We start from the raw sequence: 17,380 nt of genomic DNA, 5'->3' as shown, positions 1-17,380 counted from the left end.
ACCACAGCTGGCAGCTTCACCTTGGCTGGTAATCCAAAACAGAGGCCCCCCACACTGTTATTTTAAATTAACTAAATAATTTAAAACAAAAAACACGGGGTCCCCCGAAATTGGATCACCAGCCAAGGTAAAGCGGACAGCTGTGGTCTGGTATTCTCAGACTAGGGAGGTTCACCGTTATTGGACACTCCCCAGCCTTAAAAATAGCAGGCTGCAGCCGCCCCAGAAGTAGCGCTTCCATTAGATGTGCCAGTCCTGGTGCTTCGCGCCAGCTCATCCCGTTGCCCTGGTGCGGGGGCAAACGGGGTAATATATGGGGTTAATACCAGATGTGTAATGTCACCTGGCATCAAGCCCTGGAGTTAGTGATGTCAGGCGTGTATCAGATACCCGACATCACCAACCCAGGCAGTAATAAAAAAAAAATTTTTTATTTGAAAAAACACTCCCCAACACATTCCCTCTTTCATCAGTTTATTAGACAGAAAAACAAATCCAGGTCTGGTGTAATACAAGGGGGTCCCACAATGATCCATACCATAGTCAATGTCCCAGTCAATGAAGAACAGAATGTTCCCTATTTGCTGGGAGAGCCGTGCAGTGACCTGAGCTAACATCAATAGGTCAGCCCAGGTCACTGCAGGGCATGACGAGTGCTGCTATCAGGAGGTTAGCGAGGTATATTACCTGCGATGATCGCTGAACTCCTGACAGCAGCGCTGTCACCGAGTTCAATGACCGCCGCCTTCAAAAACAAAGTATCGCGAGCGGCCCATGACGTTACCACTAGTCACAGTCTCGGGTCGACAGCGAGAGGTGATGTGACAAGCGGCGGGCATAGAAGGCAGTGACGACCGCTGACGTTAGGAGGGCAGGACTTCATCACCGTATGTAATGAACTTACTAACCTCCTGACGGTAGCGCTTGTCATCCCCGCGGCTGCTGACACTGCAGTGCGGGCCGCTGCTGACACTGCTGAGCGGGCAGCCGCGGGGCTGGGGCTGGAGCGGGACACTGACTGCACGGGCACCCAACGGAAGTCACATGGAAGTGCTTCCGTGTTGCTTCCGGGAATTTTGCGGACCCATTGACTTGTATTGAGTCACGGTTCGTTATTACGGAACAGAATAGGACATGTTCCATAATAACGGAGCGGACATACGGCATCCGATGTGGTTTTTTTTGTAGGATCGGATGCACATGGAAGTGCTACCGCGTGCCATCCGATCCTACACAAAAGACATTGAAAAGATGGTCCTGTCTGTGGGGCCGCAAAAAAACAGGAACTGACCAGGACAAACGGAACGGTCATGTGAATGAGCCCACCTGCAGCCATTGCAGCGTGTGCGGGCTGTGAGATCAGGAGTCAGCTGACTCCAGCGCCGGCCGATACATTCTGTGTCCCGCTGCAGAAGGATCCGGTAAAATAACGGTTGCATGCGCTGCACATTTAATCCACAGGATCCGGTCATATGCGGTTTGCGGATGATACGGACGACACACAGACTAGGCAAGAAGGAAAAAAGCAATCTCATCACCCCCTCACTTTTTTTTCCCCCAATTATTTTTTTCACATGTTGCGCCGGCTAATAATCAGAATTTCTGTGTACACACACACACACACACACACACACACACACACACACACTCACACACACACACTCACGCACACTCACGCACAAACACTCACAAAAACACACACACACACACTCACACTCACACACAAACACTCACAAACACACACAAACACTCACAAACTCACACACACTCACGCACAAACACTCACAAAAATACACACACACTCACACACAAACACTCACAAACACACACACACTCACACACACTTTCTTCCCCTGGTTGTGTGCAGAGCTGGCAGCTTCAGATGTCTCTGTGTGATTTCTCTCATCCACACAGGGAAGAGGCAGGGAGGAGGCTTTGGGTGGAGAGGAGAGTGGGGTGTTACATACAGTGGGTGTGTTAGATAAGCTAGACACCGCCCTAGAGCCACAAAGAATTCTGGAACTTGTAGGAACTGAACACAGGAAGTCAGAGGAGAGATTAACCCCATCAGAGCTGGAGCCAGCAATGAGCATGTGCTGCTAGTGCACAATAAAACCTAATTTTGCTGAAAAAACATAATAGATGTGTTGAGGGGCACATATTAGCAAGATTTATCAGAAAAAAAAAATCAGTTTTGGTAACTGGACAACTTCTTTAAGGTCTCCTGCGACCGGATCTCCGTCGCCTGTGGTCCTGCTTGCCATCTGCCACCTAGTCCGGTAGTCCAGGGGCCCCAACCCCTGACTCCACTGCAGTTCTACACTCCTCCACTGTCAACTGTCAGTACTCAACTCTTTCCTCCTCTCCACTCAACTGTTGTCACTAACCTTTTCTGTTCCTGACCCTGACACCTCAGGACCCCTAGGTGGACGCTGCCATCCGCCTGGTCCCGCCCACTGGTGTGTCCCTATTGTTATGAGGGGGTGGCTAGGCTTTAATGGCTGTGTGTTGTACCTGGGTGTGGGTTTTTGGTGGAATCAAGTAGGGTGGACTACTTCTGTGACTACCTGGTTTTGCCAGGGCGTCACAATATCCCATGTAAATATTCCGCCTTCATCTTAAAATGACACCGCCGGGGTCATGGAACGGGCCCTGCAAACGTGATCCTCCCTGGTAATGAGTGCTTCCAGGTCCCGGTGGCCATGTCACATACACTTAAGAACGTAATTTTGGGTTTCCACCCAAAGTAAAACATAATCTTCTTGAATCTACTACAATTTCACACTGAGCACTGACAATTGGTACTTCAAAATCTTTAGAACTTCTGTAGAAGGGAATAGAGAGCTGTAGGTTTGGCCATCTCTCTATTAAAGGTGCTTCTTGTGGATTCCCCCTTTATTAAGAAATTTAAGGCATATTCTGTGGATAAGGCATGAACTTCGGAGCTTCCCTTTAAGCCTCTCTTTGTTTCTTGCATTAGACTCTATTCTTTAAGCAGTTACTCATTCTTCTATGATTATACAAAGGAGCCAGCCTTGGAAGGGCGAGCAGTAATGTGATACCGAGGACACGGTCCAGAGGAAGCAAAGAGACTTAAAGAAGAGACATGCAATTAATATTTAATAAAAGATATGATGGAAGGGAGAGAGTTTGAGAGACTGTGACACCAGATACCCACAGGGCATAATTCGTTGTCCTGAAAACAGATGTAACGGAACTGAGAAGGCACAGTACATCAGAATGTAAAATGGTATTATCGAGGATATCCTTACAGTAGAACGGCAGGTTAGGCTAGACCATCAATATTATGGAGAAAATACCATCGAAATATATTCTAAATTCATGGTGTGCTCCCGAAGTGATGCAAATGTCGTGCCCAGGGATATGGGGTACTCGGTCCCGGGCAGTGTTTATCTTGGGAATGTCACTGTGGTGGCCGTTGCCCGGTTCCGTGCCCTGGGCCCTTTTTGTAATGGGGGTGTATATACAGGGGATTAGATTAGTGTTCATACGTGACGCCACTTGCGGTGTTGCAGCTATATGGATGGAGCCGCTGCTGCAAAATGTCACTGCTGGGGCTGGTGGCAAGTGCAGCCTGGATGTAGGCCCTCCACAAGCAGGGCTGCGCCCCAGATAATGGCTGATGTGACGGGCGTCAGAAGAAGGTAGTCCACACAGTAGTTTAGTACAACTGGTTTTTACTCACTACTTGTTGGTGGTAACTGGTTACCCGAGACCGGCTGGTTTCACCTCCAGGTCTCCTTTGTTCCAGGGCCAGTGTAGTAATCTGGTACCTTCTTCCCCTGCACCTGTCTCTGGTTAATGGGTCCCCGTGGTGTAGAGCAACTGGGGGTCCCCGTCTCGTGGTTTGTCCACATCTGTCTGTCTGATGGTAGCGTGAACCCTATGGGGTTGGAGTCTCTGGTCCTGTCCCCGGTTTGGTTCTCCCTTTGCTACTGAGTCTTCAGATTTTTAGAGTCAGCGAGGTCCTTGATGGTCCCCTCGCTGTGCAAGTGTTAACAGGGCGGCTTGGAGCTTCTACCTGTCCTAGGGTCCTGTACCCCATTGGTGTGTAGTTCCGGGAGTACTCCACCGTACTCCACCGGCAACTACCCTCCTGGGTACCTGGTTACTGTTAACCCCGAGTCAGTGCGTCTCCTCCTGTCCACCTTCACTCCTCGACTCTCTCAGACTATCTGACTGTGTCTCCTCAGTTCGCCCCTCCCACCTGGTCAACTAGTGGACTGAACTGGCTCCTCCTTTAGGCGGCCATCCATTGGTCCGACCCCAGCCTTGTACCATTGTATGGGGGATTGTTGGGGGAAAACTGTATTTACTTGAAGTTTTTGTGTGTGATCGGCACTGGTCTTCCGGGGACCTAGGGGGTAGACCCTGCATCCTGGTGGGGATGAAGAACCTTGTAGCACCCTGATGGCTTCAGGGGTGGTACACAAACATAAAGTATCTTATATATAAAGTTGGTGCATCACACACGGATTAAGTAGATCAATGTAGTGCTCCTCGCGACTGTAAATATGTTTTCGAACTTTGGACTCTCCCAAGTTTTTATCAAGGTGTGGATAAAAATAAAACAAAGACGATAAATGCTCCAAGTTTCCAAAATAACATGTACAGGTGAACACACACGTACAAATATAGAATTCAGGAAATAGCCAAAAAATGTAATAACTGAAAATATCATAAGGTTGCGCTGTAAAAATGCTGTTAGCATATTGTCAAAATATAAAGTAGTAACAGAGTGATAAATGGTCAGGTAAAAGGGATGATGGATAATTTAAGAGCTGTTGCTGCTCTCTGACTTCCTCCAAATGTTGACTCAGCCAGGAAGGAAGTGAATGTAAAGTGGACACTGATTGGTTACAGAGCTCACGGGACATAACAACGTCACATAAAAAAGCACCGCCAACCCCCCTCTGGAAGTGTTTTGCTTTCAGCCCACAGCAAAACACTTGCAGATGTGGGTGGGCGGTTCTTTTATTTTTGGTTTTAATTTCTCCGTGAACAAAACATCTTAGAATGCAGAATGTAAGTAAAATCTGAGCAGATCACACACTTCCCGCAGCGTGCACAATGCTGCGCAGCACTCAGACATGACCACAGCACGATACTCACCATGGGGATTTTCACATCATTTTCCGAGCCCGAACCTCGAGCCTCAAAAGAATCCAGTATTTCGATGCAGAGTAAAAATAAGGTAAACCAAAAGTAATAATCTGCCAGGAGAAACACGAGGCAGATAGTCTATAGTTCAAAGCAGGGTCTACTACAGAAATATCACCAACAGGGAATTAAAGCCCGAAGAATCTTTAAATAGTTACACCTGTGGGGTGATAGGGCAAACTGAATTACAACATTGGGAACACTTGTTGGCAGAAAGGCAATGAACACACAAACAAAGTGTTCAGAACCAGGACAGCAGCTGAACCTGGCTGTGGCCCACTGGAGAGGGAAACAGACCACAGCACAGGCGGCCCTTGAATATATAAGGTAAGTAGCAGATTATCTTACCAGTGCTGCTGGGGTAAAAATGTGATAGGTGTTAAGTGGTCGATGTAAAGTGCCAGGTTGTGAATGTGAGGATTCTGTGTGAAGTACTCAAAATAAGGTTGAAAACAAGATGGAATATTTTGGCAATGGTTTTTTTTTTACATATCATGTTCTTTATTTAAAAAAAAAAAATAAAATTAGCAATCTGTCAATTTTCACACTGGCCAATAGGACTTTTTTTTAGATTCATACTTCCTAGCTTTTCAGAAAACATTTTTTTCAGCAGAATCATTATCATCAGAGGCAGGATTGCAATAACACATCTATAAACAGCTGATGACACAGGATCACCTCTTAACACTCAGCACAGCTCACCTCCTCCTCCCTTCACAGTGATCTTTGTACATGCTAATTACATGCCTACACAAAACATAGGGTTGGGATCCAACTATCATGGCTAATGTGCATGTGCTATTTCCCGAACTAACAGAAGTATGATGCAAAAAAGTGCTGTAGTGGCCAGTGTGAAAATGGCAAGTTTTCTATTTTTTTTGTGTCTATAGATTGTCTATGTCGACATATCCTTTTTAAGTATATATGAAAATGCAGTTTGCTGCACAATATTAAAAGGGTATCTTGGGCTCAGTTCATAATTTGTGTTTTTTCGTAAGTCACTTTTTATTTTTGTGTTGATGCAAGTCTAGACTTTTTATGCATCAAATTCTTTAATATGGCGTATGTAGTTTGTAAAATTTGTGCAAAGTCAAAAAATAGTGTTAATCTTGTTTAATATTTTTTTTATGCCATTGTACAGCAAAAAGCTGCACGTTTCACACAATGGTACACAATAACTGGTGTCCATGAAATAACTCCAATGGAGGGGTGGGGGAGGGGTACATTTGCAACAAAAATTTTTAAGTAATTTTTAGGGAGAAACTGTATGGAAACCTTACATTAAACTTTTAAAAAAGGCTTTTCTCCTTGCGGAGACTGACAAAACAATCTGGCTGTCAGTGTTGAGGAGTCTTTAAAAGCTGCAATGCTCCTCTGCTTAATATTCAAATTGTCTCTTCAGAGAGGAAATAGACAAACTCTAGTGACACCTATTGGAAGTAGTAATCCTAAAGACCCTTAGGGGTGCTTTACACGTTGCGACAGCGCTGCCGATATATCGTCGGGGTCACGTCGTTAGTGACGCACATCCAGCGCCGGTAGCGACATCGCAATGTGTAAATCCTAGATGGAACAATGAACGAGCACAGAAGCGTACAATCTCGCTGATCTGTGTAGCGTCGTTCATTTCCATAATGTCGGGTCGACCGCAGGTACGATGTTGTTTGTCGCTCCTGCAGCTCCACACATCGCTGTGTGTAAACCCGCAGGAGCGACAAACATCTCCTTACCTGCGTCCCGACGGCAATGCGGAAGGGAGAAGGTGGGCGGGATATTATGTCCCGCTCATCTCCGCCCCTCCGCTTCCATTGGCCGGCCGATTAGTGACGTCGCGGTGACGTCGCTGTGACGCCAAACGCACCTCCCCCTTGAAGGAGGGATTGTTCGGCAATCACCGCAACGTCGCCGAGCAGGTATGTGCGTGTGAAGCTGCCATAGCGATAATGTTCGCTACAGCATCCATCACCACATATCGCATGTGCGACGGGGGCGGGTACTATCGCGCTGGACATCGCTAGCCGATGCTAGCGATGTCGCAGCATGTAAAGTACCCCTTAGAATTCTAAAGAATCCTTAGACTCCAGTAGGGCTTTTCATTCAGCCAGATCAGATCTCATACTTTGCACTGACATGGGACAATCATCCCGAAAGACCGTGTCTGCAAATTGAGGTTCTGCTCTGGCATAAATCCTAGGTCATATATCAAAAGGCTCGTTAAAGGGCTACTTTTGACTTTTAGGATTTCTACTTCCAATAGGTGGCGCTAGAGTTCATCTCCTTTCTCTATGAAGAGACAATTTGAATATTACCCAGAGGAGTATTGCAGCTATAAGACTCCTCACCACTGACAGCCAGACTGGTTTGTCAGTCTCCGGAAGGAGAAACATTTTTCCCTTAGGGCGGCTTTGCACGTTGCAACATCGCACATGCGATGTCGGTGGGGTCAAATCGAAAGTGACGCACATCCGGCGTCGCTTTCGACATCGTTGTGTGTAAATCCTAGATGATACGATTAACGAGCGCAAAAGCGTCGTTATTGTATCATCGTTGCAGGCTCCGATTTTTTCATAATTACGCTGCCGCGACAGGTACGATGCTGTTCCTCGTTCCAGCGGCAGCACACATCGCTGTGTGTAAAGCCGCAGGAGCGAGGATCATCTCCTTACCTGCCGCCCGGCGGCTATACGGAAGGAAGGAGGTGGGCGGGATGTTTACATCCTGCTCATCTCCACCCCTCCGTTGCTATTGGCCGCCTGCTGTGTGACGTCGCTATGACCCCGCACGACCCGCCCCCTTAGGAAGGAGGCGGGTCGCCGGCCAGAGCGACGGTCGCCGGGCAGGTGAGTGCATGTGAAGCTGGCGTAGCGATAATTTTCGCTACGCCAGCTATCACAAGATATCCTACCTGCGACGGGGGCGGGGATTATCGCGTGCGACATCGCAGCATCGGCTTGCGATGTCGCAAAGTGCAAAGCCCGCCTTAGATCCCAGTAGCGCTTCTCATTCACCCAGATCAGATTTCATGCTTTGCACTGACAAGGGACAATCATCCCGAAACACCGTGTCTGCAAATTGAGGTTCTGATCTGGCATAAATCCTAAATCATATGAAAAGACTCGTTAAAGGGTCACTTTTGGGATTGCTACTTCCAATAGGTGGCACTAGAGTTCGTCTCCTTCCTCTCCGAATAGACAATTTAAAAAAGGCTCAAGTTAAAAGAAAAACAAGGTACAAATGAAAAATAGGTGAAAAACACCAAGAACCAAATAAAAAAGGTGCAGATGCAATAATGAATTGGGCCCATTGTCTGGTATACAGTTTTTTTTTTATAATATGAGTCAAAGGCTGGTGTAGGGCACCATATGGCTCTCCAGTGGTTAGTTTCCTATGGGGAGGGTCATTTGAATTTTTTTTTTAAACTTTGTTTTTACGTTTTACTTTGTTTTTAGTACCCTTAAAGTAATTCAGCTTATGATCATCTGAGTGTAACAAGCTGGGCTTCACAGAAGTACCAATATGGCAGACCCAGGGGCCTAATGGGGCCTAATTAGGGTGTGGCAATTCACACAGAATGGCACAACCCGGGACTGCTCACCTTATATCTCACTGTCACAGACTCACATCAGCATTTAATGGGGTTAACAGCAGCAATCTGCTCCAATTACTGCTGTAAGGCTGGGGTCACACTTGCGTGTGACTCGTACGAGTATCAGATCGCACTGTCCGGACCGGCCACAGCTCTCCTGACAGAAACGGGTCAGCATCACAGAAATACATACAGTGAAGCCGCTCCTGGCAGAAGAGAAGCCAGCCAGTCCGGGCAGTACGATCCAATACTCGCACGAGTCACACGCAAGTGTGACTCCAGCCTTAGAGGCAGATACTGGCTGTATAACACAGCTGGCATCTACTGTGTATGGTCCTAACTTGGCTCACTACAAACTAAGACTACTTAATACTCCTGCACTCAACGTTTGTCAAACATGTAAAACAGATGTCAGGAATTTATTAAAAACTGAAACAGTGTCTTGCGAAAGTATTCACCCCCTTGGGTTTTTACCTATTTTGTTATATTACAACCTGTGTTTTAAATATATTTGTAATTTGATTTGCCTGTGATGCATCAACACTAAATAGTCTATTTTCAGGAAGTGAAGTGAGAAAAATATAGGCAAAAATTAAATTTATGGGATATAAGAAATCAAAATTGACGTGTGTCTGATGCCCTGGACTATTCAGGGTGTCACAGGGAACTGCACCCTCTTTTCTTCCTGGTGCAGAACCCACCCTCCATGGTTCTGGGATCCCGAACTTTGATGTTGCTCCATCAGCATTCAAACCCTAGTCACCTTACACCACACCCTGTCAGGCACAGCAGTGGGTGGTCTAGCTTGAATAGAGCCACCCGCCTAGGGGTCAGACAGACTGGTGGAAGGAACTTGAGTCAGTTCAGTGGTAGCCCTCAGAGAGTGAGGAGCTGGTAGTGGGAGCTCCATGGGAGACGTTGGCTAGGTCGCAGACGGTTGTCTGGGACCGGAGGACTCGGGGACCCGGTTACAGGGTATTAGTGAAAGGAGCCGGAATTAGTTTTGGAGAACGGTTGGCACTGGAGTACCTAGTAACCGAACCGGTACCGAGCACGGCGGGGTACTGGACCCTAGATCAGGGAGTAGCTTCACGCAACCTGATAATTAACCTGTGGAGGATAGTATCTCTATGAACTGTCCCCAAGAGCTCAGAGATTGAAGGCATCAACATAACGAGGGGGATAGGGCTTTCCAACCCATGCAGCCCACTAAAATCCCAAGTGTCAGCCATCGAGAGCACAGCTTCACTACTGACTAGTGTTGAGCAGGACCCTGAAAGCTTCAGGCCGAGGGGTCACTCAGAACATCTAACAATAGTGCATGGAGGCAAGGTACCGACCACCCGCAACATCAAAGGGACAAGATTCCCGGACGAGCTCCCCCCAGAGAGGCAGCGGCACCCAGAGACTTGGTTTACCTTTGTGTTAGAGTCTGCTTTGCGGTCACATCACTACCAACACTGTCTGAGTGAGTACGTTGTCCTCCCCTGCTTCCAACCAGCGCAGCGCTCCCCTACTCCATCTTTATCCACAGTCCCGGGACCTCCCCTGCTGGTGGAGGGAACGTCATCTGGCTGCACCAACTCCATCGCCCCTGGGTACTCCCATCGTCAGCGGCGGCACTCCCCTTACCGCGAACCACGGATGGAGTCACGAACTCTAATTCCCTGTAAATACCCCCTTTTCATTTGAAGTGGCCGCGAGCCCCCGGGTCCGGAGACCCTCAAGCCACAGCAGACCCCGGATCCGAGCAATTCGACCGCTGCAGGGGCGGCACATGTGCATATGTAGTCACCCCTTTTGCCATGAAACCCATAACATTTCTGGTGCAAACAATTACCTTCATAAGTCCCACGCTTAGTGATAGGAAACCCACCTACACACGTGGTCAAAATTATTGGTCCCCCTCGTTTAATGAAAGAAAAACCCACAATGGTCACAGAAACTTGAATCTGACAAAAGTAATAATAAATAAAAAAATCTATGAAAATGAACAAATGAAGGTCAGACATTGCTACTTGTCAATCACGAGTCCACAGAATGTTTTTTAAAAATAGAACTCATGAAATCAACCTGGACAGAAATGATGGCACCCTCCTCCTCTTCCTCCTCCCCTTCCTCCCCCCCTCCTTAACTTAATATTTTGTTGCACAACTTTTTGAGGCAATCACTGCAATCAAGCAATTCCTGAATCTGTCAATGAGACTTCTGCGCCTCTCAACAGGTGTTTTGGCCACTCATCAAGAACAAACTGCTCCGGTTGTCTCGTTTTTGAAGGTTGCCTGTTCCAGACAGCATGTTTCAGCTCTTTCCAAAGATGCTCAATAGGATTTAGGTCAGGGCTCATAGAAGTCACTTCAGAATAGTCCAATGTTTTCCTCTTAGCCTTTCTTGGGTGTTTTGGGTCATTATCCTGTTGCAAGACCCATGACCTGCGACTGAGACCAAGCTTTCTGACACTGGGCAGCACATTTCTCTCTAGAACACCTTGATAGTCTTGAGATTTCATTGTACCCTGAACAGATTCAAGACACCCTATGCCAGATGCAGCAAAGAAGCTATAGAACATAACAGAGCCTCCTCCATGTTTCACAATAGGAACAGTGTTCTTTCCTTGATATGCTTCCTTTTTCTGTCTGTGTACAAAGAGCTGATGTTTCTTGCCAAAAAATTCCATTTTTGTCTCATCTGTCCATAGGACATTCTCCCAGAATTTTGTTGACTTGTCACCATGTAATTTGGCAAATTCCTGTCTGGCTTTTTTATGTTTTTTTTTCAACAATGGTGTCCTCCTTGGTCGTCTCCCATGAAGTCCACTTTGGCTTAAACAATGAAAGGTGGTGCAATCTGACACTGATATTTCTTGAGCTTGTAGTTCACCATTAATCTCTTTAGAAGTTTTCTGGGCTTTTTTGTTACCATTCATATTATCCGTCTCTTTGATTTGTCATCAATTTTCGTTCTGCGGCCACGTCCAGGGAGGTTGGCTACAGTCCCATGGAAATTAAATTTCTGAATAATATGTGCAACTGTAGTCACAGGAACATCAACCTGCTTGGAGATGGTCTTATAACCTTTACCTTTAACATGCTTGTCTACAGTTTTGTTTCTAATCTCCTGAGACAACTCTTTCCTTCGCTTCCTCTGGTCCATATTGAGTATGGTACACACCATGTCACCAAACAGCACAGTGAGAATCTGTAGCCCTATGTACAGGCCCACTGACTGATTACAAGATTGTAGAAACTTGCAATGCTAATTAGTGGACACACCTCTATTTAACATGTCATTTTGTCACATTATTTTCAGGGGTACCACCATTTCTGTCCAGGTCTGTTTCATGCTTTTTTTTTTTTTTTAAAATTCTGTGGAAGCAGAAAAGCAGCAATGTCTGACTTTCATTTCTTGATTTTCATAGATTTTTCATTTATTATTACTTTTGTCAGACTCAAGTTATTTCTGTGACCATTGTGGGTTTTTCTTTAATTAAACGAGGGGTACCAACAATTTTGACCACGTGTGTATGTGCAATCTAAGTGTCACATGGTCTGTCAGGATATACACACCTGTTCTAAAAGGCCACAGAGGCTGCAACAACATTAAGCAAGAGGCACCACTAACCAAACAACACCATGAAGACCAAGGAGATCTCCAAACAAGTCAGAGTCAAAATTGTTCAGAAATACAAGTCAGGGTTGGGTTCTGAAAAAATATCCCAATCTCTCATGATCCCTCGGAGGAGCATCAAATCCATTATCATCAAATGGAAAAAACATAGTACCCCAAAAAACCTGCCAAGAGAGGGCTGGCCACCAGAAATCTCAGCCCGGGCAAGGAGGGCATTAATCAAAGAAGCACCTCAGAGACCAAAGGTAACACTGAAGGAGCTGCAGAGTTCCCAAACAGAGACTGGAGCATCTGTTCATATGAGCAGAATAAGCCATACACTCCATAGAGCTGGCCTTTATAGAACAATGGCCAGAAAAAAAGCCTTTACGTACACACAAAAATGTAAGGCTCGTTTTGATTTTACCAAAAGACACATAGGAGACTCCCCAAATGTATAGAGGAAGGTGCTGTGGTCAGATGAGACCAAAATTGAACTTTTCGACCACCAAGGTAAATGCTATGTCTGGCGAAAAACCCAACACAGCTCATCACTAGTAATGAGTGGGCTCGCAGAAAACCAGGACTGGCTGATCCGGTTTATAAAGTTCCAGTCCGGATTCCGTTCCCCATATAAGTCTATGGGGACCAGAATCTGGAGATTAAAAATGGTGATAGAAGGGATAGGGAGATGGGAGCAGGCGCGCTGTACTTCCAGAGGCTCTGGCATGGCTGTACACTGCTTCCAGGCAGCGCATTTACTTCCGGTGCCGCACATTAGGCTCATTGCATATGCACTGCTTTCCCCGCCCATCGATGCCTGTGCTTGGTTGCAGTCAGACGTGCCCCCATCCTGAGTGACATTGTGTGACTGCTTCCAATCATAGACGCTACGTGCATCTATTGTGGTTTAAAAATAAATAAATAAAATATTTAGTGTAGGGTCCTCCCATATTATGATATCCATGACAGATAAAGCATATGGTTGCGGCCCCTAGCCTTGCGCTTATCTTGGCTGTGTATCAAAATAGGAGGAACCGCATGCAGCTTTTAAAAAATAATATTTAAATAAATAATTTAAAAAATGGCGTGCGACCTCCCCAATTTTGATACCCCCCTCCACCCAACTGGCACTATCACGGTTAAAGTGCGGCACTGTGTCCCGCACCTCGCCAGTCTTTTAACACTAACAGTGCCAAACAGGAGGAGGGGAGTGCTGGGCTGCCCACACTCCCCGACGCCCAGTCGGCACTCTCAGTGGTAGAGGGCCGGCAGAGTGCAGGGCATGACCCCACACTTTAACAGTGACAGTGCTGGTCGGGGAGGGGGTCTGGACAACCTCACACTCCTCGACCCCCAGCTGGCTTATCAGGGTGTGGTGTGATCCTAATTGACAATTCAGACCAGTCGCAGAGCTACTGGCCCAATATGTGTTCTCCATTTGCCTCTGCATTATTGCAGGAGCACAGGGGCACTAAACTGGCTGAAACCAAAGTAATGCTTGCATGTGTGGCGCCCCTGAGGCTTCCGTCGCCACAGAGACATTGCACCTCAGCCAGAGGTGTGATGTCCCATCCTGGGTAAGGACAGGAGTAAACGCCGGTTCACAGGCAAATTCACACTACACCCATTGTTAGGCATATTTTGGGACCGGGGATAGTGGCAGCTACCCCCCATGCTGCATGCTGGGGGGCCGTAAGACCCATCTCTTCTCCCATAGGGTGGGGCCTAGCAACAGGGAAAGTGGGAGGAGCCAACAGAAAGTAAGAGCAGATACAGGAAGGTCAAGTTCAGAAAGACAGAGTTGGTTGAAGGAGTTAGAAGTGAGGAGTTGGAGAGAGAGAGAGGTTGATATCTCAGAAAAGCGACAGAGAGTGAAGCTTTCTGGTGGAGACCCTGGGGCCCAGCTAGGCCCAGGTGACACCACAGACAGCAAAGAAAGGATTCCAGGGCCACAGAAGGCTTTCAAGCTCGTGGCCTGTTCCACTAGAACATCGGGTGGAGGGATCAGGCTGCATCCAGGGACGGTCCCTAGAAACCAAGGAAAGGAAGACATTTCCAAAGTAAACACCGAAGGCCCAGGGTGGTTGCAAGCGCCCAGGGCCACAACCCACCGTAGATCCCCTGGGAAGATGGCAAGATTTCATTCAGGCAAGCCTTCTTGACCAGAACCTATGGTGGAGGCCGAGACGAGTTTATCTACAAAGGTCAAAGGCTTTGAAGCCAGTCTAGGAAGGACACACAACCAAGGGTGCACCGGCATTTACTTTAAGAACTACCCGGGATCGGCGGAGGTCCCTGACAGGAGATCCCAGCACACCAGTGGGCAATCAGTTTGCTGCAGCCCTGGAACAGTGAGTAAAACCTTGAAACTGCACCCCATGGTGTTGCCTCCTTTATTTCACCCTGCACTGCACCATCCACAAAAGCACCATTGACTTTAAAGCACCAATGGTTGCCCCGGGGTACCGCTCCACCTGTGGGGAGTAGAACCATCCCAGCTGCTAATCCATCAGCCCCGGAGGTCCAATTCAGCAGCGGCGGCTCCATAGCCGCAATCCACAGGTGGCGTCACGAATATTCTACAAACTTTAATGTTAGCATCCCCACCACTGCCATATTAGTTGACCCCGCCAGGGTCACGGAGTCGGGCCCCGCCACCACTGACTACCCCCGGACTAGTCTAGCCCGACACTGGGTGTCCCTAAGCCCTGGGGTGGGCGAGTCAACCTTGGCATCACGAACAGGATCTCGTGCCCGGTCCCACCGGGTTCTGTGCGCCTTACAGAACTGTGCTTAAGAAACTGTGCTTAAAAGTCTATTTTACTGTAAAAACTGCCACCATTGAGACTGATGAGTGCGGGAAGAAGCGGGGCGTGCCCGAAGAAAGAGCGCGAAAAGAAGCCCCACCCCCTTGGTCTTGCAAAAGAGCGCGAAGCTAAGCCCGCTATGCAAAGCGGAAGATGCAAAATGGCGTAACAAGGAGCTGAACGGCTGGCAAAGTGATTCTAAATGCCAGACCAGAAGACCGCAAGAATGTACTGGATCGTAGGCGGAGTGATGCTGGCCGTGGCCTCTTTGCCAGTTTGGCGCCAGGCGCTGGTACAGCCCCCGGCCCCGCCTCCTGAAAGAGGGTGCAGCCGAGTGGCGTGGTCGAGCATTCGAACAGTACAGAAGCGAGCAGTCACCAGGCCAGAAGCATGGCGGAAAAAATGCAGCCAGGCAACCCAGCGACCAAGAAATTGGACCCCGAGCTGAACTTCCTCCGGGAAGAGGTGGAGCTCCTCACCCGGAGGTTGAGCTCCTTGCAAGCGGAGGTGGAACGGCAGCTGGAGAACGGAGGAAGAAGGGCAAGTGCGAAGGAGGACCAGGCGGCACCCGTGGTCGTGGGCCACAGAGAGCAGGCCGCCGTGCTATACCCGGGCAAGCTGTATGCCGCCCCAACCCATCTAAGCCCAGGGCACTATGAAGCGCCATTGCCCAGCCCCCCTGCAGGCCTGCAGGGGGTCCCTGCCGACAACCCCGAGGCAAGAGAGAGCACCGCAGACCCCGGCAGCGAGGATGACTCCCCAGGCAGTGCGGGCCCTCAGCATCTAGTGGGCCCCTTGCCGAGCCTTCCTGTTGCGGGCGGAGGAGGGGACGCCGCGCTCTCCCACTGCTCGGGTCCGGCTGCCACTGTGGCTGCTGCGGCCTGTTGCTGCTGCTCGGTGGCTCGAGCGATGGGCCGGATCCCGGGGACTCGAGCGGCGCTCCTCGCCCGTAAGTGAAAGGGGATTGGTTTTTGGGATAGTTTATTGTCCGTGACGCCACCCACGGTTGTGGTGATTTGTTGACACCACCGCTGCTCTGTATGGGGATCCCGGGGACTGATGACAGGGAGCAGCAAAGTTGTTGGTTCTCCCCTCCGTGGGTAGGGGGTAGTTGTCCCGGGGCCCAGTGATGAGGTGGGTGATGAGGGATGGCGGGGCCGGTGCAGGGCTTGGTGGGGTGCAGGGACGCGGGGGCAGCGCTGTGCCTTGCGGCACTGTGGTACTCACTCAGCCTGAGACGATGACACAGTTCTCAGTAAAACAAACGGCTGGAAAGACGGTTCCCACGGACGGCTGCACTTGCTTTTCCCCAGTAGTTGACGGTGATGGTCCCTTTTCCTGCACCTGAGATGATGATGGTAGCGATGGGTTCCCACCGGTAACCCGCTCCTCGGCTTCAATCTGGGCCGAAGGAGCCCCTCTCTTTGCCCGCAGGCACTGGCCCTGAGAAACTGGTGCCCTGGCGGTGGCGGTGTCTCTCTACAACGGTTGGACTGTTGCCTTCAATCGGGACTTGGTTGTTGGGAGACCCAGAGGTCCCCTTCACTGACGGATTTGGCAAATTCACGGCAACTCCTAGCCTTGCCGGGATCCGAAAGGCCCCTGCCAATGGTGCTGACTGCTCTTCATATACCGCTCCGATACCGCCGGGCCACCACCCGTCCGCGGTCCTTTCGGCAACCTCCAAGCAGCCTCTCCTGCAGACAGTCACCGCCATCTGCTGACCTTGCTATCTCAGTCCGGGGCACACACCCGGACCAACTTCAGGCTTTCTTAACTGTTCCTTTGCACTGTCTCTACTCTTACTGTCCTCCTTTACCACTTCCTTCTACTTCACTCCTCTAAACTCATCTGCCTCTGATCTGCCTGGTTCTCCCGCCTCCAGGGCTGTGAACTCCTCGGTGGGCGGAGCCAACCGCCTGGCCCACCCCCTGGTGTGGACATCAGCCCCTGGAGGAAGGCAACAAGGATTTTTGGTTAGCCTTGGTGTTCCTATCTGTGGTGTAGGGTGTGGTGGTGTTATGACCTGTGACCCCTGGCTTGCCCAGGGCGTCACATTCCCCCTTAGCAAAATGCAGACCGTCCTCGGGCTACCCGTCCAACACCGGTTTTATTTTCTGAAAAGATATAAAAAAGAATAACACACATACAAATTATGACATCATCCCACATCGGGAGGTTCGGTCCTTAAACGTTG

Source organism: Anomaloglossus baeobatrachus, chromosome 1, assembly GCF_048569485.1.
Source record: "Anomaloglossus baeobatrachus isolate aAnoBae1 chromosome 1, aAnoBae1.hap1, whole genome shotgun sequence".
NCBI classification, from domain to species: Eukaryota; Metazoa; Chordata; class Amphibia; order Anura; family Aromobatidae; genus Anomaloglossus; species Anomaloglossus baeobatrachus.
The sequence above is the reverse complement of the archived record's forward strand: the minus strand, read 5'-3'. Positions refer to the sequence as shown.